Raw genomic sequence first — 25,426 nt, 5'->3', positions numbered from 1 at the left:
TTACAGAGCCTACAGCAACCATTGCATGTAGAATTCTAAGAACTCCTTCTAAGCTGGATGTTTCTCACTTTTAATTTTCTACTCCAGGTCCCTTTCTCTAAACAGTTCATAAAGAGTTGATCTGGCAGCCTCAAATTGGGTAAAATACAGAGAAAAGTTATCAGAATGAGGCAACATTGGGTCCTCTACTTATACATGAGAAGGTGTCTGCCTTTCTTTTCCTATTGTTCCATGTTCAAGTTCCTTTATACTGTAATTTTACATGTTATTTTCTATTTCTTTTGCACACACACACACACAGAGAGAGAGAGAGAGAATATGCAAGGTACAGCAAGGAACTATCTGAGAACAAAAGAGGACAAAAGGCATAAGAACCAAATGCACTGCATGAAATCTGATTAAATTCTGTATCCAAAAACTCAGAAAGTTAGGGACAACTGGACAACCTGCAGATAGACCACTACTTTAAACATCATGCTGGATTAACTGTATATATGGTTCAAAACTCAATGCTGAAGCTGGCATTGATGGCTCACACCTGCAATCCTAGCTACTCAGAAGGCTGAGATCTGAGGATCACTGTTCAAAGCTAGCCCAAGCAGGGAAGTCTGTGAGACTCTTATGTCCAGTTAACCACCAGAAAACTGGAAGTGGCACTGTGGCTCAAATGGTAGAGCGCTCGCCTTGAGCTGAAGAGCTGAGGGACAGCGCCCAGGCCCAGAGTTCATGCCCCATGACTGACCAAAAAAAAAAAAGAAAAATCAATGTTGAAACTTAACTACCAAGGCAATATGGTACGAGTTAGAATCCTTCCGCTTACACCAGGGGGCTCCACACGGCTGGATGAAGATCATACTAGTATGAAAGGAGCTTCCTTCCTGCTTCCATCCACAGGAACACCAAACCTACTGGCACCTTGAGCCAGGATTTCCCAGCCTTCAGAATTTACTAAATTTAGGTTTACTACAAATGAGAGTATCTTGGCTGCAATTCAGAAGAAATGCACTAGAACAAAAGTATAAGGTAAAATTCACTGAGATAAATGACAGCAAAAAATAATTAACATAAATGTGAAATGCTAAACTTGGACCTATGCAAAACAATCTACTGTCATACAATTTCAGACACACACAAAAAAAGAGATTTTCATAATTTACTAAGAACAGTAAAGTAATCCTACCTTACTACTATTCATTGCTGGTCATTTCTTATCTAAAGTAGCAGGTCCACGTTGAGGTATTACACATTAGGAATGAGGAAAATACTTGAGAAAATGTGCACAAAAGTCTCACAGGAATGATCGTAAGTCTAGCCAAAAGAACTGAGCTGTAAGAAAGAAATTCAAGAGGTCAGAACTATTCACTAAAGAAAGGAGAGGGGGGGAAATTTACATATGAATTGTAGTGTTGAGGCTATTACTCAAAATTAATTGTGACACTTTTACCATTCTCCAAATTAAAAGTAATAATATAGGTTCATGACAAGCTCATGCCTGCCATTCTAGCTACTAAGGAGGCTGAGATCTGAGGATCACAGTTCAATGCAAGCCCAGGCAGCAAAGTTAACTTCAATTAACCACCAAAAAGCTGGAAATTGCACTATGGATCAAAGTAATAGAACACTACTAACCTTAAGCACAAAAGCTCCAGGAAAGCATCCAAGCCCTGAGTTGAAGCCCTAGGACCAGCACAATAAATAAATAAATAAATAAAATGAAAATACTACATTGACTTGTCTACTCCCTCCTTACTATGTCCCCTTTTGTTCTACTACTCTCTCCCCTTCTGTTCTACCACCGTCCCAAGGTATAACATATTTCACCTTCTCCCCACCCTATTCCTCCTTCAAGTTTACAGCACCTCAGAAAAGCAAAGGACTAACTTGCTAAAATACTTTTACAATCTAAGAATTAAGTACTAAGTAAATTCTTCTTCAAAGTCCAAAGGTTTTTGAAAGATTGCCCCAGAAAAAAAAAAAAAAAGAAAACAATCTTTATTTCCCCGGATTAGTATGCCAATATATGGTCCCTAAATTGGCTGTTCTCTCTCAATTCTTGAAACTATTACTTCTAATAGGTCTCTTGATAATTCTATCTTCTTTATCACTGATGTCACTAAAGACCCAGGAGGTACTGGTCTCAAGACCCTGCAGATGCCTAATTAACTTATAGAAAATTGCACAGTGCAGGCTGGGTGGTAGAGTGCTTGCCTTGCATGCATGAGGCCCTGGGTTAACTTCATCAGCACCACATAGGCAGAAAAAGCTGGAAGTGGCACTATGGCTCAAATGGTAGAGCACTAGCCTTGAGCTGAAGAGCTGGGGGACAGTGCCCAGACCCAGAGTTCAAGCCCCACAACAGACAAAAAAGAAAAGAAAAAATTTCAGAGTGTATATATAATCCTGTACATTTAAAATAATCAGTAGATCCCTCTTAATACCAAATGCAATATAAATGCTACGTAACCACTATTATACTGCATAGTTTAGGGACTAAAAACAAAAATTCAATACTGTGAGTGCAATACAAATGCAGATTTTGTGTGTGTGTATATTGCCACAACTGCTTTAACTCAGGACCTGGATGCTGTTCATTTTCTTTTCTACTAAAGGATGGTACTCTACCACTTGAGCCACAACCCAGTCTAGCTTTTTGATGGTAAACTGGAGATAAGAGATGTACAGATTTTTCCTGATATGGCTGGCTTTGATCCATGATCCTCAGAACATTTCTAAGTTTTTTATCGTGAAAATACTGTACGGAGGGGTTACAGTTACATGAGCAAGGTAATGAGTACATTTCTAATCAAGCACTGTTGCCTCCTCATTGCATCTCATTGTTGCAATGGGTCCACCTGTATACCTATTTAAACATTTTGTTTTTTCCCTTCCCCTCCCCAAATTATATCAACATCAAATACAGTGAAAATAGGGGTTATACAGTGGGGGAGGAACATAAAAAGCAACAACAACAACAACAAAAATCACATGGTACCTTATAAATACGTTAGAAACAATAGCAAGAAAGAAAAAATCACTTGTGTCCCTATCTTGGGGTTCATTTCACTTAACTTCATCTTATCTGGTCATATGTACATAGCTTTTGACCTTTTCTACTTGTCCCAGACATATACTAGTTATTGCAAATAAGGGAAACCATGGGACCTATGTTTCTTTGGGCCTGGCTTGCTTCAGTTAATATAATTTTTTCCAAGTCTTTCCATTTCCTAACAAATGGGATGATGTCATTCTTTCTAAGGAAGAAAGCAGTATGGAGGTTCCTCAAAAGACTCCACATAGAACTCCCCTATGACCCAGCAATCCCACTTTTGGGCATTTACCCAAACAATCACAAACAAGGCCATACTAAAGCTACCAGCACAACTATGTTTATCACAGCATTATTTACCATAGCTAAGATATGGAACCAACCCAGATGCCCCTTAGTAGATGAATGGATCAAGAAAATGTGGTGTATATATATATATATATATATATATATATATATATATATGTATATATATATATATATATATATATAGACACACACACACACACACAATGAAATTCTATGCCTCCATCAGAAAGATCCTCAGACTATTTTGAGCAGTGTTTTGTTGAATCCATAGATGCAGAACCCATGAAGACAGAGGGCCAAGTGAATATAATTTAATATCCTTCTAGTTTCTTTTGCTTCTTGTACTCCTATTTCTAATCTCCATTTTCTGGTTTATAATTAGCTCTACCCTTCTTCCATACTCTTCCATTTTGTTTGCCTGTTCTTTCTCCTGTCATTTCCCCTACTCCTTCAAATATCAAATAATTTTCACAGTTTACCAGTAAGATCACTCCTATCCTTTTTTTCAGGAAACTGACAAAAACTGTATCAGACATATATTTTACTAATTTCCAAAGGATTCCTTCTTTGCTTACAGATAAGTATTTTTTTCATTCTAGATTTAGCAAAGTTCTCAATGATAAGTTGACTGAAAATCTAATCTACATATAATTTTAAATGCTACTATCTTCTTCTACTAACCAGTGAGCTAAATGGTAATATGGACTTTTTTTTAACTCCTTGGTAACAGAGTTTGTTTCAGAGCCTTGAACTTGTACTTGTACTTGTGCAGGAAGAAGCTTTACCACTTGAATTACAATCAGTCCTTTCTGCTTTTTTTCTGCTTTCTGCTATTTTTCTGAATAGGGTCTTACAGTTATGTCTAGGCCAGCATGAGCCACAATCCTACTATTTGTACTTCCCATATAGTTGGGATGTCAGGCAAGTGCCACAATGCTCAAGTTTTTTATTGGTTGAAATGGGAATGTCACAAATACTTTGTCTGGGCTACCCTCAACCTACAATCTCCCTCTTCTCTATCTTCCAAGTTACTAGGATTACAGGAGTGAGACACTGCATCTTGCCTGATGACAGAGATTTTTATCTTAATATAGTTAGTGATCAAAGAAGTATGAATGAATAAAATTATAGAACGCATTATGCATTTTTCTGGTTTGTATACACTGGCAAGAGTTGTTATAATAAATGACAAAATGCATATTTAAAATGATATTTAAATATGAACATTTTAAACATCACTTCTCTTTTATACTGCTTTCAATAAACTATCATCAATAAAATCTGCAAGGAATACTCTAGTAAATTTCTTCACTCGTGAGATTTCAATGGAAAAAAAATACGGCTTAGTGTATACCTAAACCTGTACATTATTTAAGTATTTAATTCCATTCCAAAAATAAAACCCCAAATTACTGGATCACCCACTTAATTTTAAATTTCTGAATTTTTCTGACTAAGGCATAAAATTATTCCAGAGTTATTGAGAAATAACATATCCTAGTCTCTTATAATATAAAAAACAAGATAATTGAGATTCCATGTTCAACATAGAGCAGATTCAGATGTCTTGTTCAAGACAACTAATCAAAGTAACAATGTGTTTTGTCTCGATGTAAGTCAGTCTTGTCTTCTATATTCTTAATTTTAAAAAGCACATGTCCTTAATATTGAAAAGACTTAGCTTAAAAACAAGGACATCTTCATTCTAGATTTAGCAAGGTCTTAATGGTAAGTTGATTAAAAACCTAATCTACATATAACTTAAATAGAACTATATATATACAGTATATTTCTACTATCTACTATATATTATATATATACTATATCTATATATACTATTGCTATATATCTTTCGAAGTGGAACTTTCCTTTGTTAACATTACTGTAAATCTGTGATTAAATTAGATTCTTTATGTTTTTCAAGGATATTATCATCCTTATCAGCAAAGATTTGCATTCATAACTGAACATATATAATTTTTCCTACTGCAACTTAATCTTCTCCTATAAACTTCCTCAGTGACATAGTCCTTCGTCACTATACAGTCTGAGAGCAAATATAATCCCCATTTTCTGAATGTGATTCTATCCAGGGATGGGGAAAAATGAAGCAAGAGAAATACCTGGGATACAAAATTTATAAGGAGTCAGCCACGGTGATGAGATGAAGACTTGGATTCTTTGTAGTTTCTTTTCTTTTTCCTTTTTCTCCTCCTTTATCTCCTGGCAATATCCCCACATGGGGACACATAGGTGGAACAGTAAAACTACACAGCAAACTGCAAATTTGGTTTGGGGAAAAGGCAGTGCTGACCTATAGTTGAGCCCTTTGGCTCACTACAAAACACTACAGTAGCCATTGCCTAAGAATGTCACACTTGCTCAATACAATGGACCAGCAGCTACAGGAGAGAAAAACAGATGAATGTCCACAGCAATAGCCACAGTGGATAACTAATTCACACAGAAGATTTTGCAGGTCCAAGTGGCAAACACTGCTGAACACTGTTATAATCCACCTCAGTCCCATGGCACCAGACCAAACTGCCTAACTGGGTCTAAGTAAAATTAAAAGGGAATTTCAGCAGTAGCAGAGAGCCACACTCATACTGAAATGGGGGTAGCTAAGAGGATGAGTCACTCATGGCCTGGGGTTAGACCGGAAATGGAAGGGTAGAGGAAGTTACTCCTTCCCTCAAACAGCAAAGTTGGAGACTTCCCACACTTTATCTTATCAAGAAGACTGCCAAGAAGCTCTAAACAACCACACAATTGGAGAGAGGCTAAGGGTAGGTCTCAACTTGAGATACACAGCTCCTTCTCCCACTAGAGGGATTACATCACCAGTTGAAGCCAGATCCGATAGCAGGATCTGAGACTGGAAGTGTGGATCAGAGAGGCTGTGTGACAATAAACCATATGCTCACCAAAGACAGAAATCTGACAGTTTGGAAACTTGGATTGTTTTGTTTACTTTTTATTGGGTTTTTTGTGCAAATGTTTTATTGTGTTTAAGTAATAAACTTTTATTGTTTTATTTGTGTTTGTTTTTTGGATTATTTGCTTAATGTTTTGATTTTTCCTTTTTCTTTGTTTTTCTTTTTTATCATTGTTCTTGTTTACCCTTTTCCCTACCACAGAACTCTTTATCTTTTCTTCTCACGTCCAGTTTCTGAAGTCACTACTCCTCCCTACAACAAAACTATATATCTATGCTGAGCATAATAGGTATCTGCACCCAGTCCAGCCACACCCTTTCTCACCATCTTCCTGACTCTCTCTTCCCTCACCCTTCCCCACTCAAATGGCTTAGTTCTAAATCCTTTGGCACTATATAAAAACACAGCCACCAGTACCTATCACATAACTGGTTGTATAAAGTTATCAACACTGTATTGCTTATATAAATATTTCACTCGGTTTTTAGTTTTAATTTATGAGAGCTGTGATATATCTCCAGAGCAGTAGCAAGAAACAGCTCATCAACACAGCTAATATCCAGACAAGTGAGAATAAAGTGAATAACCCAGTGGTAAGACTCAAATAAAAGCCCAAATCACAATGAGACCTAAAATAAGTAAAAGCCAACACAAAAATACAAGAAATATGCAACACTTCCAGAATAACTATACAAAAATTATTATACAAAATTTAAATAAATGTACTAATTTATATAATTCTATTTTAAAATGTCCCAATTAATAATTACATAATACAATAAAGAAAGCACTCTGTACTAAGTTCAAAGAAAGGTTGAAAAGAATGTTCAATAAAATAAAAAGATCTACAAGGAACTACAGTGACACAAAGAAAATACAAGAAAAGAAATAAATTCAAGGAGAATAAAGATAAAAAGCTAAGTGAATTCCAAGTGCACAGAAAGAGCTAAATAAGCTGAAGGGAATATTGCTAAATAGCTAAAAGAGATCAAGGAAGATATACATAAATTAATAAATGAATAAGAAAGTCAATGCAAGACATGATAAAGGATCTTAATTTTTTAAAAAACAGAAATCCTAAAAATAAAGTAAATCTCAAGATGAAAATTAAAGTAGCAGTCTCTCTAGTAGAGTAGATGATATAGAAGACAGAAATAGTAGAAAAGGCAAAAGAAAATACAAAAAAAGGTTTTTTTTTAAAGCACAGAAATTTGTAAAAACTTCCAAAACTAAATTAGAAAACCAAAATTACAACATACAGATACGAAGGAAGGAAAAAGAGGATACCTAAGGGTAGTAGAAATATATTCAACAGAGTAATAGCAGAAAACTTTCCAAACCTTTAAAAAAGTCAAGCAAATCTAGGTACATCCAAAAGGCCAAACCAGAAAAGAACTACCCCATGACATAATATAGTTAAAATATGAAGCAAATAAAGCAAAAGAAGAATACTAAAAGCAAGAAGCGAGTAAATACATGTCACCTACATAGAAAACCCTATCACAATAACAGATTGTTCAACAAAAACCATAAAAGCAAGGAGGGCTTATAATGATGTATTTCAAGTACTGAAAGTAAATAGTTGCCAGCCCAGAGTACTCTACCTAGTAGAGCTTTTATTTATCACTGAAGGGTAAATCAAACCAGCTCAGCATAAAAAAAAAACTAAAATAGCACTACCGAAAATGCTCAAAAATATCCCGCACACAGATCATCATAAAAATGAGAAAGGTAGGGAAATCACAGCCCATCAGAAGAGTATATAAGCATGGGAGGATCAGGAAGAAATACAAGATTAAAACTTAATGGGGGAATGGCAGGAACTATCACATACCATTTTAATTCCAACATTTAAAATTAGTGGACGCACTCAATAGTTATATGCATAGGATCATATAAAATGATGTTTAGCTAAAAAATGGAAACGAGGTTTTTTATTTGATTGTTTTTGGGTTTTCTTTTGTTTTATTTTACCTTTTATGGCTGCTTTTGATTTCTGTACTTTTTGTCTTGTAAGTTTATCTGTTGGGGGGAAGGAGGGGAGGGGAAGCACTGAAATAGTGGGACAAAGGGTTCAAAGCCAGCCAGGGCAGGTAAGTCCATGAGACTCTTATCTCCAATTAACCATCAGAAAATCAGAAGTGATGCTGTGATTCTAGTGGTAGAGTGCTAGCCTTGAGCTAAAGAGCTCAGAGATAGCATCCAGGCCCAGAGTTCAAGCCCCATGACAAAAAAAATAAAAATAAAAATAAAATTATCCTATCAGTGATGCTACTCTTGGGTATTTACCTGAAAGACTGCAAGTCAGCAGGATACAAGAAAGAAAAGCACCTGTACACCTGATCACTACAGCACTATTCATCATAGTTAAGTCACAGAAACAGCCCAGATCCCTTAGGACAAGAGGTAAACTAATCAAGAAAATGTAGCATACATATACAAAATGGGATGTTATTCATCTATCAGGAAGAATAATATTATGTCATTTGCAAGGAAATAGATGGGCCTAGAAAACCTCACATTGAATGAAGTAAGCCAGGCTCAGAGAGACAAAGGCACATTTTCTCTCATAGGTGGAAATTAGACCAAAAAATGTAAATATATTCACATATATCTGGAAGCACACATAGGACCATATTCATATACACATGACCAAACTGACTAAAGCATAGTATATGAGTGAGATTCAGAGTGTAATGCCTTTGAACAATTATCAATTAGTTCAACAATGTGAATACCAGGAAGCGGAACTATGTCTTGACTTAAAGAAGGACTGAAATGAGTGGGGTAGACAAATGAAGAGAGGAGTAGTGAGTGAATACAGTTATGATAGTCAATGTACAATCATGAAAATTAAACTAGGAAACTTAAAGAGATGGATAGTGGGATCAGGATAGATAGAAGGGAGAATGATAGAAGGAAGCCTTATACACATAAATTGATACATTAAACTGAAATCTATTTAAAGAAAATAATAAATAAATATATAAATAAATGAAAGGTAGGTAAGTGGTCTGCTTGTAATATGTACCTTTCTAAGCTAGTTTATAGTTACTGTGTGAAGGAAGTCAGGCTTAGAAGCAAGCCAGAGTGCATGTTTTCTCTCATATGTGAAATGTTAGACACAAAATATAAACATATATGCAAACATAGAGAGGGACTTTTGAACATATACATGATCAAACTGAGTAAGGCATAATACTCAAAAAGAGTGATATTCCAAGTGTAACCCCACTGAACAATTAAGAGACATGGTAACAAAATAACTATCAGAAAGCTGATGTCTTAGTGAAGGACAAGGACTAAAAGGAAGGAAGCAGACAAACGAAAAGAAGAACTGAGGCCAAATAATTGTTTTACACACACACTGTGTGTGTATGTATGTGTATGTGAAAATTGAACTAGGAAACAAGACAAGTAAGTAGGGAAAGGTCAGATATATATGATGGAAGCAGTGACACTGATCAAGATGCTTTGTGCTCATAAATTGGCATGTTGAATTGTTGAAAAATAAATTGCAGCCTGGCACTGGTGGCTTATGCTTATAATCCTAGCTACTTAGAAGGCTGAGATCTGAGAACAGAGGTTCAAAACCAGCTTATCTCAAATTAACCACCAGAAAACCAGAAGTGGAGCTGTGGCTCAAAGTGGTAGAGTGCTAGCCTTGAGCAAAAGAGCTCAGGGTCAACACCCAGGCCTGAAGTTCATACTCTATGACCAACGACAACAAAAATTCATTTTTAAAAGGTGTGTTGCGCACATAAATAGACAAGTTAAACTGAAGTTGCTTTGAACAACTACTTGAAAGTATTAATAAAAAAGAGAAAAAAAATTTGAGTTACACAGTGCCACCCTACAGATGCGTGACCCTGAAAGTAACAGCTATCTTGCTCTTTCTCATCTACTGCTCCAACAAACACCCCTTTACTTCAAAATCCTACTTTGATAAGCCAAATATCTAAAACTAAGTAGTACATTTAAATATAATTTTACATCTACTTATATCCTATTTTCAAAGAAATTTCTTATTCATGGTGGCATATTAGGTTACAAAAAGAGAGGGGACATAAAAGTCTATAATTTTTGAAAATTGGTATGAGTTGCATGTGCATACACATTTATTGGGTTTGTTTTTATCTGAAGCACATTATCACCCATATTTTGGAAGCAGTATTTCAATATTCTTCTGTTAAACTATCTTTCTCTTATTCTCAATCCACATGGTTTGGGGAGAATTAATCATTTGCACTCTCAAGTTCCTACAGTAGATACCTGGCCCCCAGTCTGGAAAAATCAGCATTTTCCTTCCTCTAAGCATGATATATGGCCTAGACAGAGAAGACTGAATCCTACCCCGACTCCACACACACACACACACACACACACACACAATCACTCATACAACCCAGTGGTTTACACATGCTAGGTTAAGTATTTAACACTGAGCTACATCTCTAGCAACTTCCAACCATAGTCCAATAGTTTTTGAAGAAACTTACCAGGAAAAAAAAAGGTATCTTCCCAGTTAAAGTTGCTTTTCTGGAAGAAAAAAAAAAGGAAGTATCTACTTGACAATGAGCCAACCCAGAGATAGCACCCAAAGATGGAAAGAGAAGTGGGTAAAATTATGAAAAATTTGCATGAGTATGAATTCAAGTGTGAATAAAATGTAATTGCTGAATTTAGAATTATTGCTGAGAAAGAGTTCCTTCAAATTAAGTGTCTTCTGAGCAAAAAGGACCAGAAAGATATATGCATAATAGACCAACTTAGAAGATGGTCTCTCCCTAAAGATAAAGACCTCTAGCACGCTTTGGAGAAATAAAGACCTCTCCTTTCCCTCCCTGTAGATATAGCTACGGTATATAGCTAGAAGAATAATCCTAAAGAAGTCTTCAACTCGTCTTTCCCTCTGCAGGAGAGAACAGCAGGTGTAGCAGCAGCGTATGTAGTAAGTTCAGAGGCTCTTAATTTCAACGCTCCTCTCCTGAGATGCAAATCCATTACATGTGTAGGTAAATATCTGAACAAGGGATCCATGCTGAGATGTTTCTCTGGCTTTTGTTTTTATTGTAATAAACCCTAAGTCTCTGACTCGGGGCTATTCTGTTCGTATATAAATATGAAACTAAGTTATTCAGAAACATCAATCCAATGCTATAAGTGAAGGATAAGGATTTGAGCTTTGACTACTTGGGATGAGCAGGTTAAATGCAAAAACTAAAATCTTACTACCTTTAGAAAAGAGTTGAATTACCACCCCCCTCCCCCCCAAAAAAACCTCCCAGTAAACAACAGCTTGTTAATGCTTAGTCCTTGATATTATTCCTTGGCTCCCAGCCTCTCAGTACTAGAAAAGTAACCAATGTCCCAGTGAGGGACTCCTCATTTTCCATCTTGCCTGTGACCAGGAGAAAAAAAGAAAAGAGAAGATTGTGCATGTGGCATTACCAGAGACAACCACATGGGCAAACCAGATATGTTATTTCAATTCAAAGGCAAAGAAGTCCTGCCATATGATTGGCAGAAAAATCTTTCTAGTTTTTTCCTTTTCTAAGAAATTCCAATTAAGAGTTTTTGCTCTCCTTATGCTATTTTCCTTCTGTCTCTCAATACTAGCCTTATTAGTAGTAGTAACCTTACTATGTAATCATAAATTATTAGACTATTCAAACAGAAGTTGGTTATCCAGAGATGCTAGATTTATATCAAATAAGTTTGAGCCATCTTTGTTCTGTGGTAGGCAGTAAAAGCACTGGACGTAGCAAGTGACACATGTGCATAATGCTTGCTATATGAGGACATCTTTTCAAGGGAATGTATGTAAGGGTGGACTCCATACAGCAAACTCATCTAAGAAAGCAAAACCACAATGAAAATCACAAAATGCTGAAGAAAGAAACTAAAGAAAATACTAAAAGATATAGAGATATAAAGATCTCCCATGTCATGTATCAGCAGAATACTGTGAAAAGAATACTACTAAAATACTACTAATAATAATATTGCCAAAAGTGATCTACAGATTCAATCTATTTTCTGTTAATAAACCAAATATTCACAGAAATAGAAAAACAATCCTAAAATTCATATGGAAGTACAAAAAAGAAATAGTCAAAACAATCCTGAACAAAACAACAATGTTCACAGTATCAAAATACCTGATTTGAAATTATGATACAAAGCCATAGTTACAAAAAAAAAAAAAAAAGACAGCATGGTTCTGTCTCAAAAACAGACATATAGACCCAAAGAAATTAAAAACAAAATCCACAACTAAACCCACAAAAGTAAAGATACCTGATTCTCAATGAAGTTACCAAAAACACAATGAAGAAAAATTAGTCTCTTTAAGCAAATGGTGCTAGACTAGGCCTACACAAAAATAAGACTGAATTTAGACCCCTATCTTATCCTATTCTAAAATCAAAACAAAGGCTTTAAAAGTAAGAGAGAAACTTTGAAAATACTAGTAGAAAATGTAAGAAAAACACTTCATGATAAAGGCATAAAGACTTTCTGAATAGCATTCCAATAGTTCTTGAAACAGTAACAAGAATAGATGTGTACAATAATATAAAATGTAAAAACTTCTGAAGCTCAAAGGAAACAGTTACTAGACAGAAGAGGCTGCTGATAATGTGAGAGGAAATCTTTAGCAGCCATTTATCTGACAGAAGATAATATCCAAAATCTTCAAAGAAGTAAAAAAAGTAAACACCAAATGAATATTGTGATCAATAATAAACAAATGATCTAAAAAGACCGTATTTAAAAGAAGTAAAAATGGCAACAAATACATGGGAAAAGGTTCAATATTCTTAGCCACGAGGAAAAGCAAATCCAAACTACACTGAGATTGCCAATCACCCAGTCAGAATGGCAATCATCAAGAAAACAAGCAAATTGAGTATGGGTACACACCTGTAATTCCAGCTACTCAGGAGGCAGAGAGCAGGACTGTTGTTCAAAACCAGCCTGATTTTAAAATAATAAAAGTTAGCAAGAATCCATACCAGAAAACAAGCCAGAGCCAGGAATGGTGGTGCACACTGCTACATGAGAGGTAAAGGGAGGAGAGCAGTGGTGAAACTGGCCCCAAGCAATAAGCACAAGATCCTATCTGAAAAATAACTAAAGCAACAAAGAGCTAGGAATATAGTTCAAGTGGTATAGTGCCTGAGTTCAAACTCCAGTACTTAAGAGAAAAAGAGGACCCTTATGTACTGATAATGGAAAGGAAGTTAGTGTAAACACTGTGGAAATCGGCATGGATGTTCCTCAAAAGCTAGGAGAACTACCATATGATCCTGCTATACCATGCCTGGAATATAGCTGAAGTAGTCTACATAGACTGCAGCATACAATGGAGATTCGTGCATGCTCATGTTTACTATATCACTTTTCATGATGGCCAAGTTATAAAACCAGCCTAAGAACCTATCAATGCATAAACAGATGAAGAAGAAAAAGGCTATAATATGTTGTACTTATCTTCAGCTACAAGTTAAATTCTTACATAGTGTGAGTATTCTATTAACATTTATAGAATCACCAAAAATGGAAGTCATATGTCTTCTGCTTTCAGTTCCATTCCTTGAATAGCTTGCCTCTCTCTTGTCTGACAAAGCATATTTCTGCATGATTTCTATTGTGGGCTACCATGAAGGACCTGTCAATTTCCTCCCCATCTTCAACCTCTTTTGAAAACCATGACATTACTGTATACAACAGCAAGTGTTTCTAAGCTATATCACTTGGATCTGAGAATGCCAATGCTACTCACAGAGGAAAACAGGCCCCAAAATACAGGTAAGAACCCAGAACCAAGGTTTAATTCTAGCGTTATAATTGAGAAATTGTTAGAAAGGACACATATGTTAATACCAAAGGCCAGAACCATCTTTTTATATTAACATTTAAAGACATCTGAAAGAACTGCACTCACTTCTAGAAAAGAACAGTTATTAATAACCCTCATATAATTAATTGCTAAATATTATTGCTGAGGGTGGGGAGGAATGGAAAGAAGACAAGATTTATGAAACAAGATCTTGACATTTTCAAGAAATCTGTCTAAATAAAGACTGAGAATTTTGGGCACAGCTGCAACACTCAGTAAAAATGTCACAAATTAACTTTGCTTCCCTAGAAGGTGCAGGAAACTGACTCACATCCACATCAAAGACACTGAATTTAATATTCCATTTTAAAACTTTTTTTGTAATTGTGCATTTTCTGGGTAAGACCCACCACTTTTTTCAGGCCTCTGTACTTTCTCTTCACTTTTAGCAACTAGCATCATTTAAGAATTTTGGTTTTTTTACAAAGAAACAGTATTTTAACACTTGACAATTTTATAATATAGAACACTATCAGAACAAAGACAAAGTGAGATATAGTCACTGGACATTTATCATGGGTCACAGTTCTTTTTTTTGGGGGGGGGGGGGGTCCAGTCGTGGGGCCTGAATTCTGGGCCTGGGCACTGTCATTCAGCTCTTCAGCTCAAGGCTAGCGCTCTACCACTTGAGCCATAACGCCACTTCCGGCTTTTTTCTTTTTGCTTATATGGTGCTGAGGAATTGAACCCAGGGCCTCAGACATGCAAGGCAAGCGCTCTACCACTGAGCCACCTTCCCAACCCATGGGTCACAGTTCTTATTTCTAGTAAGATAACATGTTATAAGCAAATTGGCAAGTATTTTAACAAGGGCTATTAAAAGTCACTCACAAACAATTAAAACTGCTGTTACCTCAAAGACTACTTACAGGTTACTATAGTTAGACTTTTACTAATTATGCTTATTTCAGGTTTAGTATATAAAAGTCTGAGTTCAAATTCTAGTATCGTAATCTAACTCCTTGAGTAAGGGATAATACCTAAGACTGGGTTTGGATCGCAAAAAGGAGAAACACGCCATCTAATTTACACGGTTGTCATAAAAAATCAAAAGAAATGGAGAAAAACGTTATTACCACAGAATTATTGTTATAATCCACAATATTTCTGAATCTATGCAACTCACTGAAAAAATTTTGAGGGCAGAATATGTTTATACCCTATAGGTTAAAATGCTGAAGGAGAAGAAAGAACTATGCACAAACCAAACCAAAACTCGCAAATATGTGTACAAGAAATCAAAATAGCCTCCAACTTTGAAAAAGGTTTAAGTATCCACATAAAACTTAGAAATTTATACAAATATTCTTATGCTTCATTCACTATAGTTATAAATAATTTATGTTGCCTATTAAGTTGTCAATAATTATCTGAGACAACTACAATGTTTAGTTCCCCTTAATTACTACTGCCAATTTATTCAATACAAAGGCATGACAAAGAGATCTTAAATAAACTATATATGTGTGCATATATATATGAGTATGTACTCATATATATATGTATGCTCATATATTCACACATATATAGTTTATTTAAGATCTCTATATGCACACACATATATAGTTTAATTAAAATACACACACACACACACACACACACACACACACACACACTGGTGGCTCACACCTAGCTACTCAAGAGGCTGAGATCTAAAGATCACAGTTTGAAGCCAGCCAAGGCAGAAAAGGTGGTGAGACTCTTATTTCTAATTAACCACCTAAAAATCAGAAGTAGAGTTGTGGCTCAAGCATTAGAAAGCTAGCCTTGAGCAAAAAAGCTCAGTGACAGTACCTAGACGTTGATTTCAAACTGCATGACCAACAAGAAAATATAAACTGAGAATTTATCTTAAAGTATACTTCACACCACATTCTATAATGAAGTAAACAACAAAAAAGTAATGCTTGAAAATGTTTCCTTTGCTGTAAGCAAAATAAAATTTGCCAAACCTTAGTGAAACTTAAAATGATAGTTATGACTGGACATACAAAGCAAGTGATTTTGCACGAAAGATAATTCAATGGAAAGGACACTGTGAAAATATTGTCATGAAATAACTGTTAGATTGGCTACTGACCATTTACTAACAAAATGCACTGTCCTTTGTACTATCATGTGAAATTAACAAGAGTTCACTCACTGAAGTGTAGGAAATCCTACCATGCAGGATATGGAATATCAGAACACAAACTACAGGTGTGCTCAATTCCAGGGAGAAAAAATATCCAAGAAAACTTATCCAAGCTACAGGACAGTAGCCAAGGATAGATCCTCAAATCTGTGAGAAGCAGAAAGCTTTCTAAGGGTGCCAAAAATGTTCCTTTATCCTACAAACCTCAGGACATAGAGTTAAGAAAGGGTAAGAAGCTTTGTGGATATATTTATGATGTACTAGAACTCTCAAGTCTTCATTAACTTCCATGCCTCAAGTCCTACTTATTAAGAGTATGAAGGGGTCACTTAAGCTTATTAAGCTTGGCAGCCTTTTATAGAAGTAGTTAGATCCTAGATTCACTGTTTTCAGGATCTACAACATGCACATATCAAGGGTCTTCTGGACATAGCTTTTGTTAAGTTTACACTCTACATGTATTCTATTAGGATGATTGATTTAAAGCAATTTCCTTCACAGTAATGTATTTTAAAGATATTTTTCTTTTTTTTTCTTTTTTTTTTTGGGGGGGGGACCCAGTTGTGGGGCCTGAACTCTGGGCCTGGGTGCTGTCCCTCAGCTCTTCAGCTCAAGGCTAGCGCTCTACCACTTGAGCCACAGCACCACTTCTGGCTTTTTTCTTTTTTTGCTTATGTGGTGCCGAGGAATCGAACCCAGGGCCTCAGGCATGCAAGGCAAGCGCTCTACCACTGAGCCACCTTCCCAGCCCCTTAAAGATATTTTTCTAACTGAGCCAATGTAGAGAATATTTTTATATACTTAGAATGCTTAGAATGCAAAAATTGTAGTAGTAAAAACTCTCTCTCGCCTAAAACTGTTAGTCTTACTACACTATGGAAATAATCTTTGTGCAAGTACAATAATTTGTATTGTAAATCTAATTTTAGTGTTTCTATTTACAATTGGTGTTATATCGATAATAAATACTGTGGTATCATTTAAATATTTGTAAATGTTCATCAACTAATATAATTTTTAAGTTAGGATTCTTCACTATCAATTACATAGAATAAGTATAATAGTCTTTTCTTACATCATATTATAAAAACGATCTGAAAAACTGGAGAGGCCAGGCACACTGGTTCACATCTTTAATCCCATCACATCTTGCCTCCAGGAAAGTAGAAGCAAGAGGATTATGACTTGCCTCAAAACAACAAAAAAAGAAGTAGAGAAGCTTTTACTTCAGGAAAACATGGAAGTACCTTGTGTCTCAATCATAGAACTACAAGGCATATCTCTAATATTTACTAATAATAGTTGTATACTGTTTTGTTTTGTTTTGTTTGTGTTGATCCTACAGCTTGAACTCAGGTTCTAGATGTTGTCCCTGAGCTTTTTCACTCAAGGCTTGTGCTCTACAACTTCACTTCAGACTTTTTTGCTGGTTAATTTAAAATAAGAGTCTAATGGACTTTCTGCAGATCTCAGCCTCCTGAGTAATCAGGATTACAGGTGTGAGCCCAACTTATATACATTTTAAATGACTTACTTTCTTCTGTAAATCACAGTGGATTGGAGTGTGGTTACTTTCGACACTTGCAATCTACTATGTTTCCCTGAATGAGAGCAGAAGAGATAAAATCACACGTGGCACCTAGAAAACTGCCATAGAATGTTACCCATATAAATCTCTTGTACTTGAATGGGGAAAAAATTGAAAATCACTGACTTAGATCACAAAGTTCTTGTTTATTGTTGACTGACAGACACACTAAGGACTATGTTAGTTGAACTACTAATTCCTGTTCAGTAGTCCTTGCTTCAGTACATATAGCACTATAGTTTGTGCATTTAAATTATGTCCTTTTAAGAACAGAATCCTATCCTTCCAGTATATACATTTTGAAATAAAGATCTATAAAATTCTGCTACCTAAAAAATGATATATATTCATATATATGTATATGTATGCATATGTATATTTATATGTTTACATACAGATATATTTGTATATGTCTATCTGTACATATGTCAGGAGGTAGACAACATATAACAAAGAACAGCATTATATTTGAAAATAATGTTTAAGTTTTAAGTATTTTGAATAACTAGTTCAGTTTAAGCACTACTTAAAATTCAATAAAGTAAAATTTAATAAAATAACATTTAGCTTTTCTGTACCACTTTTAGGCAAATATCTGCGGTTTGAAAGAAAGGAATTAAGGCAACCATCCAATAACAGATGATAATCTAAGGTAAAAGAAAAATAAATCAAAAACCCAGGTAAACTGGACATATTTTAGAATGAAAGTCCACCAAAATAAGTTTCACAATTCCTAATGAGGTGTAATAGTCTCAGAACTATAAAAGAATAGCTCTGAAATATTACTAATTATTTTTGTACATAAATTCAAATAGCATTCAATTTAAGTAACTTTAATGTATACTAATTTAATTTCTCATCTCAAACTTAAAGACTTATAGGATGCAAGAATAATTCTAACATGAGGAGGATAAGAGATGAATCTAGAAGTTGGGTACTTCCCAAATTCAGGCACTTTAACCACATTGTCTCCTTTCTTCTACAGAACTACCTTTTCAAGGCAATTTCATCTTCCCCATTTAATAGATGAGGAAACTGATTTAAAGAGAAACTGATGGGCTGGGAAGGTGTCTCAGTGGTAGAGCGCTTGCTTGCCTTGCATGCATGAGGCCCTGGGTTCCATTCCTCAGCACCACATAAGCAGAAAAGGCTGGAAGGGGCACTGTGGCTCAAGTGGTAGAGTGCTAGCCTTGAGCTGAAGAGCTGAGGGGCAGCACCCAGGCCCAGAGTTCAGGCCCCCACGACCAACCAAAGGAAAAGAGAGAGAGAGAGAGAGAGAGAGAGAGAGAGAGAGAGAGAGAGAGAGAGAGAGAGAGAGAGAGAGAGAGAGAGAGAGAGAGAAACTGGAACTAAAGCCTAGATTATGTGACTCCAAAATAAGTGGATCTTTCCACTATGCTTTCTATCCTGGCAAGGAACATTTACACTAAAATTTCAAGTCTTTTATTTAATTCGAAGGAAAAAGATAATATCAAGCTTATAATGAATAGTGGTGGTATAGAATAAATATTAATCATAGATACTTAAATCCTTTTATACAAGAAATAATCCAAGCTGTGCATGATGCTAATTTTTTTAAGCTGAAGATATCTTGATATCCCCAAAAGAGAAATCTGAATATTTTCATAGAAAGATTCTAAGGAAACTTCATCTTCTCTAGATATATTGAATTTCAAAGAAGAAATGTGGGAGGCCTCATATTTTATCAGCCATATAGCAGGTAAAGTACTATTATGCTTACATTATCATTGCATAATATTTCTCATGAAATGCAAAAAAAATTACATGCTTTGGTCTGATTCCTTTCTTCTGGCTCTATTATTTCCTTTAACTTTGTTCCTTTCTGTTCACCTACACACACAAACACCCAAAAAACTGAGAGCCTTCTTATAATTTAAGGTAAGTGAGCCTCAAGCTCAGGAAGTCCTACAAATTTAGGTTCAGGTATAGAAATACAGAAATGAAGTCCATAAACCTGCAATTATTGGCAGAGAGTAACAAAATAAATAAAAGTTTTGGTTATTTTCCAAAACATTAATTTATTTTCAACAGTTTTCTCAATAGATTTTAAATCATTTATTTGTATAATCAAATAAAAATAAAAAAGGAAAAAGAAAGTAGGGAGACAAGAAAAACTGGAGCTTTGATTTTTTTTATAAAGGACATCTCATTGTTTTCAATCTACTACTAAAGTTCAAAATCTACAAACTGTTTTCTCTCTCAATGTCACCATGTTTAAACTATACATAGCATGATAAAGATAAATGAAAAAATGCTGACTAATCCAGAGATCTATAAATTCTGAAAAAAGTACTTTTAATCTCAATACTAAATTAGTACATTTAAAATTAATAAGTATATTAATGAGGTAGGGATGAAAGAGGATCACTGACATTGAAAGGGGGAAGGTTCAAATATTTAAGAGGGAAGGAATTAGCCAAGTGCTGGTCCTCAGCCCTAAAACTCTAGTGTCTCAGGAACCAAAGATCTGGAGGATCAAGGTTTGAAACTAGCCTGGGGAGAAAAATGCTCAAGACTCCACATCCAAAATAAGAAGCAAAAAACTTGCCTGTAGACGTGATTCAAATGGTAGAGTGCCAGCTGAGCAAGCAAGTAGAGTAAGTTGAGACCTTGAGTTTAAGCCATGTTATCAGCACAAACAGAAAGCAAGAATTTCCTAAACATGGAGATATATATATATATATATAGTTACACTTGGGACTATATACTCATTTCCACTTTTATTTCCTTAAAAACAGAAGTTCTTTATTATTCACTTATCAACACCGTAACACTCAAACTGGTTTAGAGTCATCAAAATACAGAAAACCTCTCTACTTCAGCCTCCATGAAGTAGTTGTACTAAAAAATAGTTCACATTTAATATAGTTTATAAACTTTGCTGGTACAAAAATATTTATTCTGAAACAACATACTGAAGACTGATCCTAATTTGTTAAATTAATATTATATAACTGAAAATGCCTTGACTTTCCCTTCCAAAAAATGCTTATTATGATACAAAACTATCTATTAACTCAAGAGTCCAACTTTAAAACAAAATTTTTGTTGGATACTCAGAAGGCTGAGATCTGAGAATCACAGTTCAAAGCCAAACTGAGCAGGAAAGTCTGTAATACTCCTTATCTCCAAATAACCATCAAAAAGCCAGAAATAAAAGTGGTAGAATGCCAGCATTGAGCATAAAAGGCTTAGGGACAGTACCCAGGCCTTGAGTTAAGTCCCAAAATTTTCATTTGTGTAAGTCATTAGCTTACCTTTCTTCCTCTTACCAAGTGTGCCTTGATTACAAAGATAACTACCTTTGGTGGGACACCAGTGGCTCACACCTGTAATCCTAACTATTCAGGAGACTGAGATCTGAGGCTCCTGGTCCATGAGACTCTTATCTCTAATAAACCACCAGAAAACTGGAAGTGGTGCTGTGGCTCAAGTGGTAGGGCTCTAGCCTTGAGCTGAAGAACTGAGAGATGATGCTCAGGCCCAGAGTACAAGCCTGGTGACAAAAAAAAAAAAAAAAAAAAAGATAACTATCCCTCACAAGATGAGTTGAGTAGTTATGTGTAATCACATTATAAGTACTATTCCCATTTTCAACCAGAAATATGCACCTTACAAATTTTGAATTATATCTACTTCTGCTGTTTTTCAGCCCGTTACTATGTAACAATTGACTATGCAACAAGTGACTGATCTACCAAAACCCTTAATTATTTCTCCAGACAAATGAAGTATACCTTTGATGGAGTGCAGAAGCTACACACTAAATAATCCTAAAATGGTGTATATTCAATGCTGCCAACCATCAATGCAGAGGAGAAACAGATTTACACCAAAGGTCTTTTATGGAAGAAAACAGAACAAGGGTTTATATGTACTTTTAAAACCATAGTTTCCTTAACAGTGAAGTAGAAAAAGTTACTCCTCACCTTTCTAAGCACTGACAACTGTGGCTCTTTAAAAAAAAAATGTCTTCTTAAAGCCCACATAGGTACACATAACAACAATGAACAAAAATTGTATTTTGCAATAGTTGGGTGTTTTTTGTTTGTTTCTAATCGTGTTCTCATTGTACATGTGGGTTGAAAAGTATTTTCTAGTCTTTAATCAGTAAAATAGTTTTGGTCTACCCTCATGTTTTTCCATGACACTTTCATGTATGGTAAATACATCTGAGAAATATCCTTATCTTTAAATACCTACAGGGAGCTGGGCGCTGTTGGATCATACCTGTAATCTCAGGAGGCTGGGATCTGAAAATCCTGGTTCAAAGCTAGACCAGACAAGTTTATTTCCAATAAACTACTCAGAGAAAGTCAAAACTGATACTGTGGCTCAAGTGGTAGAGCACTAGCCTTGACCACCAAAGCTCAAGGACACTCAGGCTCTGAGTTCAAGCACCAGGACTAGCAAAACATGGGGGAGAGAGGGGAGGGTCTGGGGTGTGGCTTCAGTGGTTAGTGTGCCTGCCTAGCAAGTACAAAACCTGGAGTTCAAACCCCAGTACCGCCAAAAATATTTTTTTTTAAACTTGTAACACTCTGAAGAGAAGCCCTGAACTAGTGACTCACGACTTTAATCCTAGCTAGTCAGGAGGCTGAGACATGAGGATCATGGTTCAAAGCCCGCCAACCTGAGCAGGAAAAGTCCGTGAGACTCTTATCTACAATTCACCGTCAGAAAAAGCTGGATGTGACACTGTGGCTCAGGTGGTAGAACGCTAGTCTTGAGCAAAAAGAAAAAGAAAAGAAAAAAAGGCGCTCCGGGACAGTGCCCAGGCCCAGAGTTCAGGTGCCACGACCGATCCCACACACACACACTCATCCAGCCCCCCCAAAAAAACTGGAGGGAAACTATTAGTATACCTTCACAATGATGTCTGTGTGACACACCACTGGGAACAAGATGCAACGGCTTCAGAATTAAGAAGATGAAAAACAACTGTGAAGTAAATGACAATGAGAGGCTACCCCCGACCTGAACAAAATTGCAGTGCAGTCCACAGCAACACAACTATACGAAGTACCAAGCCACCATCTCACGGACACTTCACTGGTGCAAGAAGTGTTCTGGCCTCTCCGCACCAATCTAAGGAGAGCTGTCTCCTGAAGCGGATGCTAAGGGGCACTCTGGGGTCGAGAGCTGACCCGAGGCGGCCTCTGAACACCTGCCCATCGCTGGGCCGACAGGACCCCTGACCGAGCCACCTTCTCCGGAGACCCTCTCTGGATTAGACTCCGGGAGAAGGGAGCCACGCCGGATAAAGGCTGCCCACGCTGACACGTGGGAGGAGCGCTGGGGGAGCCCCGAGGGGGGTCCGGAGCGACCTCGGGGAGCCGAGGTGGGAAAGGGTGGGGGTGACACCCCGGGGCTGGCTGTCTAGGCTGGAAGGCGGCGGCGGCGGGAGGGCGCGAGCAGGGAAAGGGTGTCCGCCGAAGGGGCGGCGGCCGCGGCCACTCCCACCCCGCCCCACGGCCCGCAGACCCCCCGACCCCGCGACGGGGCGGGGCCTGGCGCCGGCTACGGCGCGTTCGCGCGGCACCCGCCCCCTCAGCCCGCGGGTCCCGGGTCCGTGGGAGGGGCGGGCCTCGCGGGGGCCGGGTGTGCAGCCGATCCCGGCCCCGGCCTGGAATGTCCCGCCGCGGGCAGGAGGCCGGGCCCGCTGACCTCGCAGCCCAGGGCGGGGATGGGGCTGGCGAAGGGTGGAGGAAGAGCCCTCCGAGCAGCCCCCCAGCCGCCGGGGCCGGATCCGGGGCGCCCCCCTGCGGGCAGGGATTGTTGCCCCCGCACCGGGCTTGCCTTCCCTCCTCCTCCCCCCGCCCCCCCGGCGTCGCCCCGGACAACAGCGCCTACCGCCGGCGGCGCTAATCGCACCTACCTAGAACCTGACAAGCAGGAGCCCCTCAGACACGGGAGCCAGACACCACCCCGCGTCACGGGAGCTGCCGCAGCCAATGGGAGCCGCTGTCACGAACCCCTGCGGCCAATCCCGCTGCACTCCGGCCTCCCAGCACCCTCCAAGTGTCAGCCAATGGGAAAGAGCGGAAGGCGGGCGCTGCCGTCCGGCCCCCCAACCCCCTCCCTTTCCTCCTCCCAGGGGGTGGGCGCGGCCCATTGGCTCCGGCCCCGGAGGGGCGGAGCTCAGACGGCTGGGTGGGCGCGTGCGGCCGGGGGCTGCGGGCGTCGGGAGCGGAGGCGGGGAGCGGAGGCCGCCGCCCTCGTGGCCCGCTCTCTGTTCGGGCGGGTCTCGAGGCTGACGCCGATCTCCGGGCCGGGAACATCCACTCCTCCTTAGTCAGTACCCTGCTTTGCCTCCACGGGACGGGAAACTTTGGAAGGCTGGCCGGGCCGCGGCCGGGAAGTGTCCGGCCCGGGGCGATCTAAGCTGGGGGTCTCCTCGAACTACCGGGCGGCCAGCACCCGAAACGTTAATGGTGCGGAGAGCGGGGGGGGGGGGGGGGGGAGAGAAGCTGTGTGAGAACCCCGACTCCTAGAGAAGCCGTGCAGTCTCAGTCGCTTGTTCCTTGTACGACCCCACGTTTTCCCAGCGTGTGTCGTAACTTGGGTCTCCTTAAAACGGTTTTCAGTTTCTCCTACTCCGTAAGAGAACCGTCAGTGACCGGTGCTGGATACTGAGAATGTTAGACCCTGAGCGCGGTGATTAGACGGCGGGTGCTGCAGCGACCCCCATCATCCTCGCCCCCCCCCCCCCCCCGCAGGGTCTGCAGGAAGAGCCCGAACTGTGGGAAAGATGCTCCTCACCTGGGAAGGCGAGCAAGGTCTTCCTGGATGAGCGTGGAAAAGCATGGAAAAGCTAACGTGTTAAGCTGGACTTAGTTTCAGAGCCCAAGGAACTAAAATATGCTGTAAGGACAAATACATATCAAAAACAAGAGGCTTAATCCTCTGTGGAAAATGAGAGGTGCGATCCTCCTATTCTCAAAGCCATTGTCTTAGAAAACCACTATGAAGTACTGTCTCGTCTCTGTAATACGTATATTTCATGAATATGTAATAAATATTTGTATTGCAACACACACACACACACACACACACACACATATATATATATATATATATATATATATATATATATATATATAATCCTGAAGACTAGAATTATCAGATTTATGTCCAAGAATGCTTTTTCAGAAACTAGGAATGGTCAGCTCCAGTGTGAAAGCCCTTGCTTATATTGTCTCAGGCCTTGGGTTTGATGGGGAAGGGAAAATCTTTGAAATGGCTGCAAACACGAATAGGCACCTCTCTCTCCTCTTTTCTAATTTCAGTATGTCTTACACCAAGTTACGAAACTACCTCCTGTCATAAAGATAGAAAAATTGTTTTTCTTCTGAATAACTGTAATTAGTTCACTCAGTCATTGCAACTATGTAATAAAGATAAATAGCATGTGACAAATAGTGTCAAGATCTCTTAACTTGGAAATTACTATTTATCATGAAAATATAGTCAACGATCTATGCCT

General features: G+C 38.1%; 1 protein-coding gene and 1 long non-coding RNA gene across 3 annotated transcripts in view; one reads left to right on the top strand and one right to left on the bottom strand.

The window, feature by feature from the left end:
• The window catches only part of Fer (FER tyrosine kinase), a 371,379-nt gene extending 347,492 nt beyond the window's left edge, over positions 1-23,887 (bottom strand). The window contains exons 1-2 of one of the 2 annotated variants that reach the window (XM_070036018.1): positions 1,630-1,677; positions 1,181-1,326 (exon numbers count right to left, since the gene is read on the bottom strand). The gene's annotated coding sequence lies outside the window, so the exon portion shown is untranslated. Of the gene's footprint in view, positions 1-1,180; positions 1,327-1,629; positions 1,678-23,818 lie in introns of those variants that run through there. The other variant, XM_070036017.1, reaches the window with a different exon arrangement.
• Positions 23,888-24,140: 253 nt separating this feature from the next.
• Positions 24,141-25,029, top strand: LOC138837292 (uncharacterized). Its single transcript, XR_011375293.1, has 2 exons — positions 24,141-24,234; positions 24,528-25,029. It is a non-coding gene; the product is annotated as an uncharacterized lncRNA (long non-coding RNA).
• The last annotated feature ends 397 nt before the right edge of the window (positions 25,030-25,426 follow it).

Source organism: Dipodomys merriami, unplaced genomic scaffold (assembly GCF_024711535.1).
Source record: "Dipodomys merriami isolate MVZ:Mamm:240054 unplaced genomic scaffold, mDipMer1.0.p SCAF_27, whole genome shotgun sequence".
Taxonomy (NCBI): Eukaryota; Metazoa; Chordata; class Mammalia; order Rodentia; family Heteromyidae; genus Dipodomys; species Dipodomys merriami.
The sequence above is the reverse complement of the archived record's forward strand: the minus strand, read 5'-3'. Positions and strand labels throughout refer to the sequence as shown.